This window comes from Alexandromys fortis, unplaced genomic scaffold, assembly GCF_014885135.2.
Source record: "Alexandromys fortis isolate MF-2015 unplaced genomic scaffold, M_Fortis_MF-2015_v1.1 scaffold_11, whole genome shotgun sequence".
In the NCBI taxonomy this organism is placed as follows: Eukaryota; Metazoa; Chordata; class Mammalia; order Rodentia; family Cricetidae; genus Alexandromys; species Alexandromys fortis.
In genome coordinates, this window is record NW_026067912.1 from 4,088,646 (window position 1) to 4,107,359 (window position 18,714).

At 38.2% G+C, this 18,714-nt stretch overlaps 1 protein-coding gene across 1 annotated transcript in view; it reads right to left on the minus strand.

Annotated features, from left to right (window-relative positions):
* The window catches only part of Atp10b (ATPase phospholipid transporting 10B (putative)), a 271,382-nt gene that overhangs the window by 116,216 nt on the left and 136,452 nt on the right, over positions 1–18,714 (minus strand). Inside the window, exon 3 of the mRNA XM_050138627.1 lies at positions 11,470–11,564. The gene's annotated coding sequence lies outside the window, so the exon portion shown is untranslated. The remainder of the gene's footprint in view (positions 1–11,469; positions 11,565–18,714) is intronic.

The following is an 18,714-nucleotide window of genomic DNA, read 5'->3' on the forward strand; positions in this document are numbered from 1 at the left end:
GACGGGGAGGGAAATGGGAGGCGGGGAGGAGGTGGAAATCTTTTTTTTTAATAAAAAATTATATTAAAGAAAAAAAAAAGCCAGTCTGAGGCCCATTCATGTCAACTTCCTTTCTAAAATCTTCCTTCCTTTATTTATAACAGACACATAAATAAAGAGCCACCGTATAGAAAAATGTCCTCACATTTGTAACAAGGTAAATAAAACCACAAACCTATGACTAGCATTTATTTTTATTCATCCTGTCTGCCAGGCTCTATTAAGAAGGTAAACTTTAAGACTCAGTGCTGCTGAGTATAGTGTAATCATCATCATCATCATCACCATCATCATCACCATCATCACCATCATCATCACCATCATCATCATCATCATCATCATCATCATCATCATCATCATCATCATTATCAAAACTTTACAATGAGGAGACCCAGTCTTAGAAGGGTCAAGTGATTTCTCAAAGATCAAATCACAAAGGGTCATTTAGGATTGAAATCCGTGTTTCCTCAACTCCAAATTCTACAATTCTGCTGCCCTTAGAAAAAGCAAGAGAGCTATTGTGATGACTGACCCCTTCCCTTTTAAATGCTAGGTTGCAGTATCAACAAAAGGCAGTCAAGGAACAGCATTTCTCCTTGAGAAAAGACTCTTCAATACAACTCTTCCCAAAGTGCTGAGGATCTAATGGCTACTCTCGAAAAACTCCAGCTGCAATTCCTAACCCATTCATTTTCTGCTGGCAAATCTATTCTTGTAATGTAAGCTTTTATTTCCCATTGGTATGAGGCTGAAAATTGCTATTAAGCATATCAAAACTCTTTGCATGCCACAAAATCCCAACATTAATCATGAACATGAGTGAAGGGAAAAATAAGCCTCTGAAATATTAAGGATCAAAAAAATCAAATATTGAATGGTAAGGATGTATCATAATTTTAAATGTCTTCTTAAAAAGACTTTTAAAAATCCTTCGGAATGCAATGAAGTTTAAAATGAAAACACTGGCTATCTTTCCTAGAAAAAAATCTAACAAGCTTCTTAAGCATTCTTCTTCACTCCGGGGTCTACTGTACTGAATTCAAATTAAAGTTAGCTCCCTTAAAAACTTCTCTTATGAGCCAATATATGTGAAAGCCTCAGCAATCAGGCTTCGGCCAAAGCAATCTTGAAACTTGTTTGTGAAATAAAATGCTCTTTATAATTCCTAGCCTCAGAGATGCTTTGCTGGCTTCTTCCCTGTTTGCGGCTTTGTCCTGAGTGTGTGGTCCTCTCTTCCTGAAGCACGCTCTGCTCTAGCAGAGAAGTCCTTCCTGGATGCTATACCACATCTCGTCTTCATTTTTTTTTCAGAGGTGTTGGTTTTCCTTTTCTGGTCAACTATGTAGCTTTGGCAGAGAAGCATAGGGAATGCATATCCACTCCCAAAGCCATGTAATGAAAACCAATTCTATTCTATGACTCAGCCCATTGCCCTTTCTTATGATTGTCAATTATGCTGGCTTGGTGCCAGTTCACTCAGCTGAGAACTGGCATCAGAGCTGGTTACAGTGAGAAGGTTGCAGTTGTAAAAAGGGTTGCTCAGAAGTGTGCGTGCACAGACAGTATTTGCAAACAACACAAAACAAAATCCCCCAAGCCAACTAGGGCGAGGTATGGCGGTGCATATCTTTAATCTCAGTACCTGGGAGGCAAATACAAGCTGATCTCTGCAGGTTCCAGGTTAACTAGGGCTACCTAGTGAGATCCTGTCTCAAAAGAGAGACAAAGTGGCTGGGCTGCTCAACAGTTGAAAAGCTCTTGCTGCTTTTACATGGGCTTGCATTTCTAGCACCCACCTGGTATCTCATGATAGGCTATAACTCTGGTTCCAAGCTATCCTGAACTCTTTTCTGGCTTCCATAGGCACCAGGCATGCACATGGTACACAAACATACATGTAGGCCAAATACTCATTCATATAAAATAAACACTTTAAATGTGAAAAGTTGGCAACTTGGGTTTTATGAGCTGAGCCTGTAATTATAGGTTGCTCTGTTTAAACCATGGAGTTGTCTACTTTAGAATGTTGACCGGAGGTTTCTGTCCTGCCTGGTTCTCGCAGTCATTAAGTCCCAAAGAAACCACACAGAGGTCTACATTAATCAGAAACTGCTTTAGAACGTACAGAGAATCATGAGTAGGGATGTTCTTCTCCTTATAGAAGGTGAAAATTTTTTGAATAATCCTAATAATGATTTTTATTACAAGACATCCCTTATTTTTATTTTTATGAAAAATGTATATCTTTGTATTTGCCATATGTGTGTAGCTGTCCTCAGCTGTCAGAAGAGAGTGTTGGAGTCCCTAGATGATGGAGGAAGGTCATTGGTTAATTATAATAAAGAAACTGCTTGGCCCTCATAGGTTAGAACATAGGTGGGTGGAGTAAACAGAACAGAATTCTGGGAGGAAGAGGAAGTGAGGTAAGACGCCTCAGACAGACGCTATGCTTCCCCTCTCTGGGCCAGACGCGATGAACAAGCTGCCAGGTCAGACATGCTGAATCTTTCCCGGTAAGCGCACCTAGTGGTGCTACACAGAATATTAGAAATGGGTTAGATCAATATGTAAGAGCTAGCCAATAAGAGGCTGGAACTAATGGGCCAAGCAGTGTTTAAAAGAATACAGTTTGTGTGTTGTTATTTTGGGTAAAGCTAGCCGGGTGGCGGAATGCAACCTGCAGCTCCTACAACACCTAGACCTGGAGTTACACAGACTTGTGAGTTGCCTGGCTTGGGTGCTGGGAACCAAACCTGGGTTCCCTGGAAGAGGACTTTCCAGCTCTCTAGTCTCCACGATGTTGGTTCTTATTAAATGGTAAAATAAAAATTTGGGCTGTAAAATGGGCTCTGTTAGGTCTCCAATGTGGTCACGCTTAGGATAAAGCATACACATGTGTTTTCTGTTATGCCCAGGTTTATTGTCTTAAGTGTCAGAGCATAAGCAGAGAGGCATAGTTCTGGAGATTGTTCAGAAATGATAAAATATAACCAAGGATTCCTACTGGAACTTATACAGTCAAACTTTCAGACCCCTGTTGGTTTGGGTTAACATTTGTTATCTTTAAAGTCCCCTCTGACTGAGTGAATGAGGAGAAGTAAATATCAGAACCAGATGGAAGAAGTGAAGAACCGGTGCCACTGTGGATTGTCCTCATTAAGGCTACCTTCTAACCATGAGGGAGTTCATAGGACAGCCTTGCAGTGAAAACCGAAGGAGGCTAGAGACCAGCTATATGCTTGCAAAGACTTCTGATGCCTGTGCATTTTCTGACTCCAGCTCCTTACATAGACTATTGATAACTTTGCTCTTGAGTTCTCGGAGATGCTCCTCTTAACTTTCATTAAGCCATCTTTATAAAACATCTTCTTCAGAACCTTATTTTCATTTGTTTTCTTACAATTCAATATATCTTATCTCATTGCGGATCCCAGCACTCCCACACATTGACAGAGTCTTTCTTAACCAATCAAGACCTCAGGCAAGATCTTTCCATGAGAATAGTGCTAACACTGACTCTTCGTCAAGGGGTTGCTGTGGAATAACATTCTAACACACTGGAGCAATTGCCGCTCCACACATTCAGTGAGGGACCTCATCCAAGTGGTTGTTAACCAAATGCCTTAGAACACACACACACGTTGAACGGTTCACAAATTCTAAGAGTCTATGAATCTGCACTAAATTGAAATAGTGCTGTTGTTAATACTCAGAATGCGGTTTTACTTCCTTTGAAGATTGTATCCCATGGACTATCACCTATACAAAAGCTTTGATCAACAACCTAAAGGCTTGAAAGAAAGTTGACCCCATTTTTACCTTTTCTCAGCTTACCCAAGAGATATAACTGCTAGGGTTTCACCTATCAATCCACTCACCAGCTTGTTCCTCTTTTTCCTGGCTACTGTGATGGCCCAGTACAGTGTAAGTTGGCCATCAGTACCCTTCCAAAGCCATCTAACTGTTGGTTACTACCTCGGAAAGCTCCAAGGACGTGAAAGGTTCATTCTAGAGCAAGCGCCTTTCTGTTAGCAAGTAGGCATGCCAATGCGCAGGGAAAGACTTGGGGATTAAAAAAAAAGAAGAAAGACATAGGGAACAGGGCTTGCCTTACCAAATGGAGCAAATCTTATTTACAAATGACCTTTAACCCCTGAGATCAGCCCAAATAAAGAAGCATCTGTCATCTTTGGGAACATCCAATATTCTTTATTCCGACAAGGGCCTCCAAAGACTACATTCCATTTCACTCTAATTGGCTCCATGCCCTTTCCATGCCTTTTCTAGCTATGCATGGCAAGCTAAGTCACCTAGGGATGGAAGCAAGCTTGGAAATGTGAGACACCTGACAGCAGGATCAGCGGATGGAGGCAGAGAAGGAGCACCGCTAATTAAAGTATAACTGGGTGCATTGATTTCAGCTTCAGGAGGAGCAGGCTCTGCTGCTGTGCCTGGAATCTTGGCATTCCTGCTCTCGCCTGTGAGTAGCTGAACTCAAGATATGGCAAAAAGAAAGATTTTTTTTTGAGTTAGAAGAGTGGCCACTATCAATGTTTCCAATCCACAAATGAAAAAGTGCAAAGGTAAGAAACTATCCATGTGTTCATTCTCAAGAGAGAAAGAGCAGGGAAATTTTGGCTGCTTGCGTGTAGGAGTTGTTCATGCCTCTCATAAATGCTCATCAAGTGTACACTGAGGCTAAAGCACTGGTGTGGAAACTAATGACGTAGTATGAGACATGTGGATGAAGCCCGTGTCCTCATGGAGCCTGTGTTTTGACGGGAAGACAAAAGGACATATGTGTTATCAGACTATTTCCAGTTCTGCAAAGGAAGTCAGCACAGCAGAGCGACATGATGACAAGGTGGCTGCCTAAGCAGGTGCTGCACAAGGACAATAGACACATCAAGGTGGACAGGGGTGGGGAAGAGCTCCTGAGGTGTCAACCCTACACAAAGAGCTACAGGCAACTAAGAAATGTTGACAGCAGGGGAAATAGTCTTTCCCAGGGAAGAGCACACCAACTGGTTATCCAATATCAAATCGTCAGTCTTAAAGCATATAAGTAATATTATACAGACTGAACAGGTTATATTTGGAACGTATATGTGTATATGTATGTATGTTTATATGTATATGTATGCAACAACAATTAATGAGTAAGGAAGCCATGCATTTAAAAGCAAACAAGGAGGGAGGAAAGTGAAGTGATGTAATTATATTATAATCTAGATAAATAAAATAATTAAAAAATAAAAAGTATAAAGATTAGAAAGAAAGCAATGATATCGCAATTGCTGGCAATAAGAATTATGCAAATTAAATAGAAAAGAATAAAAACATCTATCATTGTCCAATAAACTGTTTTACTATTTTCTTGTTTGCTTATAGCTTACTTTCCACTACTAAAATACAAATTAAATAAAGGCAAGGATTTTTTTTAGAATATTTAGGTAAATCCCTTACATGTAGGTGGAAATAAGTACCCATTAAAGTAATGAGTTAAGTGAGAACACCTATTCATCTGACTCGATGATTAGAGAGTTTAACAATTGAAAAAGATGATGTCTGATCTAGAAGAGAAGGAAAATGAATGACCGTGAGACCCATAAAGGATTATTTACAGAAGTATAATTTGAAGCTAAACAGGAGAAGGAAAGTATAAAAATGGCTTGACCATGTAGAAAACAAATGTTTGCCTTAGTGTACTGAAGTTAGCCTTCAGAGGTCACTCTGCTGTGAATGTCTTGGAGAAGCGCACTCTCTACCTAGCCCCTGCAGCAGAAGTCCTCCTACTCAGCTGCATTTGCCTGTTCTGCATTACAGATCCATTAGAGGAATCCCAGGTGGAGAATGTACAGGTCCCAGAGTAACTGGTCACTCTGAACGTCACATTTCTGTGAAGGGAAGAAGGGAAGCAAATGGTAAAAACTGTGATGCAGAATTTTAACCGCCTGGAAATTGAGGCTTCGAACCACAAACTTTACTTTTTCTTTTCTTTTCTCTTCTCTTCTTTTCTTTTCTTTTTAAAGTGACTATAGTTCTAGAAAACTTAGGATTTATTTGTATCCAGGAAAGGAGAATGGAAGTACAATGTATTTTGGAGAGAGATTTCATGAAAGACTTGTGCCCATCATAGGGTATGATTCTATTTATTCCTTCAAATCCCTGGACCATTCCAGGGAACATCAGGAGGGTCACCCCGAGATGGGGAAGCCCAGATCAGTGTGATGTCAGTTCCGTGGTCTTACTAAGACCTTATGCTTCATGTGGGCAGCAATATTCTAGTGTGCTCCAGATGATCCCTGTGTAGTAAGCCTACTGCTTACTCAAACCAGGGAGACCCTTGGGCCCTTTCTTTAGAGAAGATTTCTGGCATCTGACCTTGGTTATGTGGACCCAGAAGAGAAGTCCAGGCAAGGCCATTGTATAGCCAAAGGTGAGACAAGTACAGACATCAGCAGATGCCTGTGTATTTTTAGAAAACACATTTTCGTCTTCAATTTACACCAGTCCTGGAGAAGAGCTAAGTCATTACGAAGTGTGAGTCGTGTTCCTTTCAGCCTTGGACGGACAGCTTGCTGTGTTAAGCAGACACTGTCAGATGCCATCCCTTGGGTGGGCTATCCTAAGAGCACTGTGTAAATTTGGTTCCTCTGAACTCCAAATCTCCTTCTTCCCAACAAGTCAAGTGGCTTCCTCCTATTTCAAGGGAAGACAGAACATTGGAAAAGAAGCAGAGAAAAGAAAAAAGAAGGGTGAGAAGGAACAGAACTAGAAAGAGTCATTAAAATGAGTTGCCATTCCTAGGATTCCTGCTGGACATTAGCATAGGACATTTAAGGCACAAATTCTGTACTTTAAAAATAATGCTGGGCTAGGCATTTCTAGCTCCAATTTTTTTTTAAAGAGGAAAACTGAGACCCACCCCTCATGAAATGAGGTCTCACAGGTATAAGTGGTAGAGTTTACACAGGCCTATCTAACTGCTAAGTGCAGGCATTCTGCATATGCTTTGCTGAAGTCAGGGTCTTCCAGGGATCGTATTTGTACTGGGCTTTACATAGCAAAGAATTTACCCTTGTCCCAAGAAGTCTAGCCTTTGTCCATAGTTTTGGGAAGGAATCTCTTAGCCCTGAGAATTTCATGCTTGAGAGTGCTTTGTGTGCCTGGAGGTGTGGCTCATTCCAGAGAGTCTAACAAAGTGATTTAGGATTGGGACTTTCAGTGCTGGGTCAGGAGGTATCAGCTCATCCTCCAAGAAGAGTTGGATTCTGAGAACAGGTGGGTGGGAATTCACCTATGTTTTATTTATGTGATGGAGCCCCAGTAGAATCTTAGGATAAAGCCTGAAGTGGTTGACAATGTTCTAATATGTGTTGTTATATTTAGGTGCTGTGAAAGAAATTCGGTGACTCCATAGTAGAAGCACTGGGAACTGCGCTGTAGAGCGTTTGTGGACTCTTTTCTCTTTGGCTTGTCTCCAGGCTGGTTTTAATGAGTACCCTGTCCATGGAATAAAGCCTACTGTCAGAGTATCACAGCTTCCTGTGAGTTTTGAGACTCCTAATAAACTGTAAAAACCGAGAGGGCAGTTTTGGGAAACCCACTAACTTGTAATTGGTATCGCAAGTGAAAGTTGTGTGTGGGATCTGTTCTTCCAACTTCATCAACTCAGCCCTAATGCTGGCAGCTTCAGCCTCTTGGAATGAGCTAGTCTCATGTCTCCTTAAGTAACAAAGTCTTGGAATGAGCTACCACTACCTCTTAGGTCCGACAAAGTGGTGGGGATGGAAGGCCAGGGTCCCAGCTCAGGACAATGAAAATAGACAGAGTCTTGGATTGGGAGTAGAACTAATGACATGGGCTGTAGATGTGGCAGGCACAAGCCTCCAGTCCTGGTCATATCTCTGCTGTTTGTTTGTCAAATGCTTCTCTGGGGTGTAGGGGCAGAGTTAAATCTATCCTGGCCTCTCTTTGTATATCTATAACATGTAGATACTGAATTAAGTTCTCGTCAGGTCTCTGAAGACTCTAGATTTGATATGGGATTCCCCTCTATATGCTTTGAATATATTTCATTACCAGTCATTAATAAAAAGGCTGCTTTGGGCCTACAGCAGGACAGAATAGAACAAGGCAGGAATTCCAAGCAGTGGATCTTAGTTTATTGATGCAGATTTAAGGTCAACTTTTTTATATGTATATTTCCACTCTTGATTAAGGTATTGTGTTTATGTAGTTCATCTATAATAGTCAAGCTTGTAGTCAGTTAGGTTTTCTAGATGTACAAAGATCTATTTCAGATGGATAGATATTGATCAAAGCATTCAAAAACTAACAGAATATGGCACTTAAAATGTTTTGAGAACTTAGGACTTCTCATGAAAATGAGACTCATCTGCTCCTGGCAGGACCAATCTACTTTAAGAAGATGATGGGTATCAAAGAGGCTCCTTATGCAGTTTGTTAGCCATTTGTGCAAGAAACTGCTCTTGTCTGAACTACTTGATGGTATGCTCTATAAACTGGACAGGCAAGACCCACAGGAAAATGATTGCTGAAGTTGCCTACAAAAGGTAAGACAGTCTTTTAGGGTTTCTGCTTTATGAAAGAGTCTGCAAGACATTCTGCATGACATAGAAGAAAGTGACTGACAATCTGCTAATATAGGCAGAACTGTCTTCATGGGAATGTCTGCCAGATACTATGGGCCTGTAGGATGAAGATGGATGCCCCAATGTTACAGAAGAACTTTAAGTGACTGTCCAGGCAGCAAGATGTCTCTGTCAAATAGAGAGTTTTGGAAGTTGTTTACAAGGCACTTCCTGTTTACTTAGGTAATATTATATCCTTCTGGAATCTTAGATGGAGTTGAAGAAAGATAGATATAATTATAAAAGATAAATATTAGATATAAAACTTTTGATTCACAAAATAGGATAAATGATATTGTCCTTAATTTGCCAAATGTAAAAGGACTAAATATTGTAACTATAATGCTTGCTTGATAACTGTTTCATTGTTTGTTATCTTGCTATGTTAAAGCTAAAACCTTTCTTTTTATTTAAACAGAAAAGGGAAGGTGATGTGGAATTCCCTCTGTATGCTCTGAATATGTTTTATTTACATTGGTTAATAAAGAAACTACTTTGGGCCTATATCAGGGTAGAATAGAGCAAAACAAGAATTCCAAGCAGAGATAGAGGAGAAAGTTGGCAGAGTTAGAGAGACGTCATGTAGACAGCAAAGGAGACAGATGCTCTGGAACCTTATTGGTAAACCACAAGCCTCATGGTAAAATATAAAATAATAGAAATGGGTTAATTTAAGATGCAAACATTAGTTAATAAGAAGCCTAAGCTAATAGGCCAAGTGGCATTTTAATTAATACAGTTTTGAACATAATTTGAAGGCCCAACCCTAGCACTGTGCCTGGTAATTTGTGTAAACCATTCAGTGCTAACAGAGTCCATCATGGATTCCCTTGTCCTCATTTTGTAGCTGTGGAGAACACAGCTAAGAGAAGGCAGGGTGTGTGCAGAGCCTAAGCACCACAGACTGAAGGACCAGGCCTGTGTCCCCAAGTCTCAAGTATGTGCTCTAAATGTCACCATTCTCTGATCGGTTAGCTCACTTTCTTATGAAACTGAATGAGGAAATCTCTCTCCTCTCATTCTATAGATGAGGAATATGAGACAAATAAAGATGAAGTCATAAGTCCAAGACAACTCAGCTGGATGGAAATTAATTGTTTGGCATCTGAATGTTCTTTCTTCGATCAGATGGAGCCTTTAGCGATGTGTACTAGGCACAGAGAATATAGCTGTTGTATATGCTTAAGCTTGAAGTAGGCAAATAATCTGAATGATCCCCCCCAAATTAAATCTAAATGGCCAATAAGTCTATAAAAATGTTCAACACCCCCCCCATCAAGTCCCCCTCCTTCATCAGCCCAAAGAGCAATGGGAGGCAGTGGCGGGGAGGAGGCAGACATCTTTAATAAATAAATAAATAAATAAATAAATAAATAAATAAATAAATGAATAAAAAGAGATGCAAATAGGAAAGAGAAAAAGAAAGAGAAAAAAATGTTCAACACTCATCCACCAGGGAAATGTAAATCAAATTTATGCTAAGATCTACCTCATCCCAATTAGAAGGCTATCATCAAGAAATCAAGCAAGAAACTCCAGTGGGGAAGCAGGAAAATAGGGACTCTTCAACATTTTTGGTGGAAAGTAGCTTAGTGAAGATATTATAGAAATTGGTGTGGATGTTCACACCAAAAATCTGTAACCAGAACTGAATTATTAAAATTACTCTTAGGTGAACACCTGAGGGAATCTAAACAAGTATACACAGAGATACCTGCATATACTCATTTATAAAGCACTTTTCTAAATAAACAAGATATGAAATCTAAGTGTCTATCAACACACGGGTGGCAAAGAAAAATGTGATAAATATAATAGAATACTGTTTAGTCATTAAGAAGGAAGAAATGATGCCATTTGGAAAATAGATATAACTTTATATGGTCACAGTAGGTAGATACCAGGTCCAGATAAACAAAAAATGGTATTGTCTTTAATATGTAGAAACCAGATTTAACAGCAACAAAAATAACACTTGAAAGCAGACGTGGGACTTTCTGGGAAGAGGAAGAGGATAATCAAGAGGAGAGAGGGAGACAGAAATAGGTAAAGGGGGTGAATTGGTCCAAAGCAGATGATACACATATACAAGAAAATATGAAGATGAAACCTCACCATTTTGTATAATGAATACATGCTAATAAAAAGTCAAGGATTTAAGTTTCTAATATAAGAACTAGAAAATACCAAAGTAAATTTGTTTTAATAAAAGGAAGAAAATAAAGCCAAATGCAGAAATATTGATAGTTAATTATAAATATGAAATTGCTCAACCCCAAAATTGTTTTTTGAAAAGATTAATGTGCTTTGTAAAATACGAGAAGATACAGGAAATGAAATACTGTTATTACCAAGCATTCTATAATGAAAAGGTGATAAAAGAATGTTTTGAGCTGGGTGGTGGTGGTGCACGCCTTCAATCCCAGCACTTGGGAGGCAGAGGCAGGAGGATCTCTTTGAATTTGAGGCCAGCCTGGTGTACAGAGCAAGTTCTAGGATAGCCAGGACCATAGAGAGAAACTCTGTCTCAGAAAACCAAGAGAAAAAATGATATGAATTTCACAGCAATAAATTTGGCAACTAACAATGGGCATAATTCTTTAAAAAATATTAAATGGTAAAAATTGACCCTGAAAGAAACCAAAACAAAAAATATAAGTAATCTTATTCGAGGAACATAATCTAATTTAAAAAATCTTGGGCTAGAGAGATGTCTGAGTGGTTAAGATCTTTTGTTGGTTTTCTAGAGAACCCGTTTGCCCCCAATACTCACACTGGGTGGCTCACAATCACGTGCAACTCAGCTTCAGCAGATTCCTCACCCTCTTCTGGTCTCTGTGGCCATGTACATCATGTATATATCCACCCCTACACAAACACAAATGTATATATAAATCACAATACAATCTTCTTAAGAAGAATAGGCACAGATAGCCTTACTGTGGGTACTATGCAACACATAGGTGACGTGAGATGAGTCATATACATATTTCTTTAGGAAATATTAGAGATGGGAACCTTCCTCAAATTGTTTGATAAACCCATTATTACAAATACATCAAAAGGAAACTGTGTACCAATATCCCTCATGGACACAGGTCAAGAATTCCTAACAAAATACTATCAAATCAAAGATAGCAAAATACAGAAAAGGTAATAGATTGTGGCCACTAGGAGCTATTCCAGAAAATCAAAATAGGATTTAACATACAAAACTCAATTTAGCTCTCCATATTAATAAAATAAAGGTAAAAATCCAGTAATATTTTAATAGATGGAAAAAGCTTTTGACAAAATTCAACTTTAATTCATGAAGAAAAACCTATAAACTGGTGATGGATGGGATCTTAAAAAATTATTAGTATTGTGTGTGTGTGTAAATTATATAGCAGGGCATGTGTATGAAGGTTAGTGGATAGGTTTGTGGAGTTGGTTCTCTCCTGTGGGTTCTAGGGATTGAACTCTGGTTGTCAAGATTCCATGACAGTCATTTTACTTTTTGAGCCATCTAGTCAGCCCTAGATGAAATCTTTCTCACATCATAAGGCTGCCTTAGGACACTGGATTTCAGCCAATAGCAGACTTGGTTATGAAAGGCTGAATGTTCCCCAAGATCATGATTAAGACAAGGATATCTTCCCCCAGAACTTTTGTTGAAACTTGCATTAGAGGAATTAGGTGTTGCCAGAAAGGAAGACACATTATTAAAGGTAATATATATTTTAAAAAGAAAATGTAAAATTGTCTTGATTTGCACATACTAAGAAAATATATATTGAAAATCCTAAAATGAAGCCAAACTAATAAGAGATACAATTGGAGAATATAAGGTCAATCTACAAAAACCAATGTTTGTGTATTAGTAATAGCTCAATGAAAATTAACATTGAATTTATATATCCAGGAGCAACATAATAAAAATACCAAAAGACAAATGTGATTTAAAAAATTTAAGTTCTCTCACTCATCATAAAACATTGATTAAAGAACTGAAAACACTTAAATTAATGGATTAAATTAACTTAATTAATGGATTAAATTAAGTCCTAAACTATCTTGATGATTGTACTAGAGATTCAGTGGTATCCAGTGAAAGCTTTAACTAAACTTTTTGTAATTTGCTGTCAAATTACAGTTAAAAAGTATGTGACCTTCAATGAACATGATCCAGTCAACACCATTTTGGAAAGGAAGATGCTTGACAACTTACAGACTCTGATTACAATAGTTACTATAAGTATAAAGCAAGACAGGAAATTATTGCATTAAGCACAGATAGATCAATGGGATACATCAAGTAACACAAAGTGGGTCTTCATTGGCTAGTTACCTTTTTTTTTTAAATCAAAGGTGCCATAATATCAATGGGGTGTGGTGGTTTAAATGAGACACATCCTTTATAGGCTCTTGATTGCTCTGCTTGGGCATATCAGGAAACTTCAGATCCTTGAGTCCCACTGGAAAAAAGTATGGGACTGGAGGATGGGCTCCTCACTTCACTTGGAGTTCATTCTCTCTGCTTCATATTTATGCCCACATCTGCCATTGACTCTACCTCTGCTAGCCAAAATAAACTCTTCCCAAGCCCCTTTGTTTATGGTGTTTTATGAAAGCAAGGAAAAGGAGTTAATAGAGAGGTTGGTACTGAGAAGTGTGGAACTGTTGCTGGGAAAAAATTGACAGTGTTGTTTTTTGAGGGCCATGTAGAAGATTTGGGAACATTGGACCACTACTCCAAGCAGAGATTTATCAGTCTGTCTCACAGCTGCCTGAATGATGGTAGTGTTGAGAATGACAGAAACCATGGAGGTGTAGCTCAGGAGGTTTCAGAGGATAATGGAGTCTCTATTGGCCATGAGTCTAGAGGCCATTCATGTCATATTTTGGCAGTCTGAGTGTCCTAAGATTTTCTTGAGACTAAATTAAAAGGTAGTGAACTAATTTCTTTGGTTGAATGTTTTTTTCTCATAATTCTTATGCATACCCACAATGAAAAAGGGCAAGTGAGGCAGAAAGAAACACAAATGGTACAGCTTAAGAAAAGGAGAAGCAGGATGTTTTATATTACAGCCAAGGCATGAGTTGAAAGGCTATAATTGTTAACAGGCATTAGTTCCATTAAGTAGACTTTTTTTCTCTATACCAGAACAATGGGAGGAGAGCCTTTACAGCAAGGCCCCACCTAACTCAAGTTTCCAGCTTGAGAAAGGCAGAAAAATGTTCAAGATGTTTGCTCCTAAAAGGCAACTGCATACAAAAGCTGTTAATATGATTCAAAGGGACAAAGGTCCTTCCTGAATTGGTAGTAGACCTTGGTGGTATCATGCACCTGGTATTGGCTTGGAGGCATAAAGGATGCCAGAGTGATGAAATTATGGTTTCTCTTCTGAAGTTTCAGAGAGCCACTGAAGCCATAAAATATGTGGCCTTGTTTCAAAGAATAAGAAATAAGAACTACTGAGAAATCAACAATGTGAAACCATTTCAAATATTATTTTGAATCCATTTATATGCATTTCAAGAAAGGCAACTCTCTAGTGATGGAAGGTAGATCCATGGCTTACAATATCTAATGGTACCAGCATGGGGACTGCAAAGGGTCTAGGCTTCAGGGAAATTTTTAATAATGATGTAAAATTCCTGTCTGTATTGTGATGGTGTCAATCTAAAATACATAAAAATATGAGTGGGGGTAGATTAGATCAAATCAGATTATATTAACGTAATAAATTCTGCAACAGTAAATAAAATATGTAAGTAAATACTTTCTATTATGTAAGTAAATATTTTCTGTTTTCTATTTTGTCCCCAATTAAGTTATTCAATCCAATTATGTATAATAGAGGTATAGTCTTTAAAAGTTTAGCAAAGATGAAAAGGTTCAGATTTTACTCCTTCCTTCTTCCTATATATGTGATAGGCATCAGGTTTTTTTTTAATATTGATAACTTCAATTGTATATGATGTGCACTGAGACACATAGAGATGTACATCTGTTTAAGTAATATTGGTGGTTCCTCCTGCCATTCCATCTGCTCCCAAAACATATGCCTCAGGAATGCACAGATGAAAGACATAAATAGCCAGAGTCCCTCCACTTTTAAACTTTAAGCCAACTGAAAGTGAACTCTGTGTTTTTAGACACCCATTTTTGACAGCATTGTCCCCGGTGGCTCTCAAACCTTAACTGTCCAAGGTTGTAAAAATAAAATCATTCACACATTATGTTTGTCAACTTAAAAGATTTTTGAAGGGAATTTAGACCAAAATTGATTGTTTAGTTTTTAGAGCCAGCTGTCAAAGCTTATTTTTATACACATTGTAACTTGACTGAACTTGAAGGAGAACCACAAACTTTCACAGACTGCAAAGCATTCTGTGCTTCTTTACCTTAGATGGGGAAGTTGTTACTTGGCAAAGCATTTCATTTCAGTGTGGACAGTTTGCCAACTATGGAGTCATGTTGTAACCACCATTTACTGACCTTGGTTCTGCCACATGGAGGGTTTACAGTTTTCCAACTGAGGTTCTCTTCAAGTGTCTGAAGAGTTATCTGGTCTCTTTAGAACACTAAATAATGCCATCACTAACTAATTTCTTCTCTTTTTTAATTGGCCTAGAAATGGCCAGTGCCCTCAACCTTAAACCAGTGTTGAATTAGGCGGTATTATTTTGGAACTGCCTGTCCTCAGCTTACTTAAGGCTAATTATTGCAAAGTCTGGGAGGCTTTTGAGTATGAGGAGTTTATGTAGTATTTATGTCTTCCCAATTTATTTATCCCTGTAAGAACACTTGGCAGTACCAAGGTTTTTGGACCTTTGATGACACCATCCCCATCCTGCTGTCAATCCTTTGGAAAATGTACTATCCACAAGAGAATAGACAGTCATAGATTAAAGAAGTAAAGATAGTAAAATAAATATTAAAAAGTAGTAGAGCAAAAAAAAAGCCATGTAAAGATGGAAAATACATAAAAACTCTGGATTATGCTTATTATTGTGTTTTCTTTGAATTTTTTGACTGCAGAGACATTTGATTCTGGGGGCTGCTAAGCTAAACTAACATAAAGGTATCTGGATGTAAAAATTTGAGTCTAAGTATATGTTACTCTGGAAAAGAGGTTCTGATTTTGTTTCCACAGAGTACGAGGGCCTGTAGGTTCCTTCCAGGCTAATGTGGTTTGATAAAACAAGACTTCCTGAAAGGTCTCCTTGAACCTTAAAAATACTTCACATAGCAAGCAGCAGGAAGCAGTTTGGAGAAAACAACACCCAATTCTCATAATGATTGTTTATAAATGTTTGTTTTCATTTAAAGAGGATTGATTATAAATGGTTAAATGGTCACAGTCAATCTCTTTCTTAAAAAGGTATGGGGAAATATGATATAAAGACGATATAAATATGATATAAAGATGAATACTTTGCATTGGTATAAATATTGGTCTACTGATACAAATTTAAGATTGATTTGTTACACTGCGTGTAAGTATTTCTGCTCTTGTTTAAGGTATTGTGTTTGTGCAACTCATTTAAAATGTAACATATAATTAAAATTACAGATCAATAAATAGTCATTTATAATAGTCAAACTTGTAGTTATGTTAGGATTTTTAGATATATAGAGATATATTTCACTTAGATAATCTTCAACACCTCACAGACCTACAGAATATAGCATTTAAAATATTTTAAGATCTTAGACTTTTCTAAATAGTGAGACATGTCTATTTCTAGCAGCACCAATTACTTCAGAGATGTTGATGGGCATTGAAGAAAACTCATTATAGAATTTGCCTTTAATGTGACAAGGCTAGTCATTTGGGCAAGAAACTGCTCTCACCTGGACTACTTGATTGTGTGCCATATGAACTGGACATGCAGAACCAGAACTTTCCAAAAGATGGCATGATCCTTCAGGATTCCTGCTTCATGAAATAGTCTGCCAGACATTTGGCAGGACACAGAACAAAGTGACTGACAGTCAGTCAAAATAGGTAAAATAGTGTCTCAAATTTCTGGCTTCATGGAAAAGCCTGCCATGCGTTATAGACTGAAGAACTTTGGGTGATTATCCAGGTAGTGTGGTGTCTCTGTGAAGTCTAGAGTTTTGGAAGTTGCTTACAATACACTTTCTATTTACTTAGGTAATAATACATCCTTCTGAAGTCTTTGAAGAGTCGAAGACAGATAGTTATAGTTATAGTTTTTCTTCATTATTATAAAAGATAAATTAGATATAAAACTTTAGACTCACACAGATAGGATATATGATAGGGTATTTTTTTAATTTGCCAACTGTTTTGTATATGTAATTTTACTATGTTAAAGTTAAAACCTACCTTTTTTTGAAAGAAAAGGGAAAATGATGTGGGATTTCCTTCTGTATATGTGATGTTTTTATTGGTTGATGAGTAAAGATGTTTTGGTCTATTACTTAGCAGAGTAAAACCAGTTAGAAAATCTGAACATATATATAGAGAGTAGGCAAAGTTAAGGAGATGCCATGTAGCTGCTGAAGGAGAAAGATACCAGAACAGAACCTTGCCTGTTAAGCCACAACTTCATGGCGGTACACAGATTAATAGAAATGGTTAATTTAAGATATAAGAATTAGGTAGACATATACCTAAGCTATTGGTCAAGCAGTGTTAATAATCAATATAGCTTCTGTGTGATTAGTCGGGTCTGGGAAGCTGGGAAATGAACGAGCAGTCTCTGTTTACATTCTCATCTCCATGGGATATGATAACCTCATGGAGTAGAAATGGCTTCTGTCTTCCTTGCTCCTCTCCCATTTTCCCATTTAGGGAGCTATTCAAAATCAGACAGGATCTTTAGGAAGTGACGTGTTGATTCTGCAGAGAGTCTCTGCTGCTACCAACAGTGGACTGAGCCCTCTCTGAGGCTTGTGCAAACAGCTGTCCTGGAAGCAGTCATGCTTTATGAACTGTTCCCACGTGAGCCCATCACCAGCTGTCAGCCTCCAAACACTCTTTTACCCTGAAGAGCAAGGAAGAAAAGACAAATAGCTCTGAAGAAACACTTCTGCAAACTTAGCAAACAGAATGGCTATACAGAATACCCCAATGCCTTATTGTACTAATGCCATTAGCCAGCACAATATGTTTCGCCTCCATAGAGGTCCAAAGGAAGAATACTGACGCTGTTCTCAGCTATCTTCAGTTATCTCAGTTATGTTATCATTCATAGAGGTCTATCTTTATATAGGAATATGCTAGAAGATCTTGTTTGTAAGCTACTCTATCATCAGGAACAAATACAGTCAACCACAGCAGCCTACAAAGAATGAGGAATCATTGATTAGTTAAACTTATTTTATGTTTTATACTTCTAAAGTTTTTTTTTCTATTCCTATAGTTCATTCGAGCCTCTTATTATTGTTACAAGCAATTTGAAGCAGATGATATTGGGGCTGGCTGGTTAAGTCTGTAAAACTGACATGTAAGCATGAGAACCTGAGTTCAGATTCTCAGCACTCACATAAAAGTCAGCTTGCAATCCCATCATTTGGACAAATCCCTGGAGCTCATTGATTAACCAGCTCAGCTAAATCAGTATGATCCAAGTGGAGTGAAAGACTCTGCCTCAAAAAAGAGTGACTGAAGAATAAGACACCAAGTATTGACCTCTTACCGCCATACAACTTCCATACTCAAGTACAGGTGTACACACACACACACACACACACACACACACACACACACACACACGGAGTGCTCTTAGCTACATTTAACCTTGGTACATTGTCCTGAAAACTGAGAGACAGTTCTGGTGTCTCAGATCTGTCTGGTCAGTACATTGACAGCTCAGAGATCTTTTTATAAGCTTTTTTCTTTCTTTAATTTTTTAAAAAATATTTACATAGTAGCCCCAGTTTCCCCTTCCTCATTTTTTAGTCCTCCCCCACTTACTACCCCCATCTCACCCCTCATTGTTTTCTCAGAGGAGGTAAGGTCTCCCTTGGAAAGTCAACAAAGTCTGGCATACAGTTGAG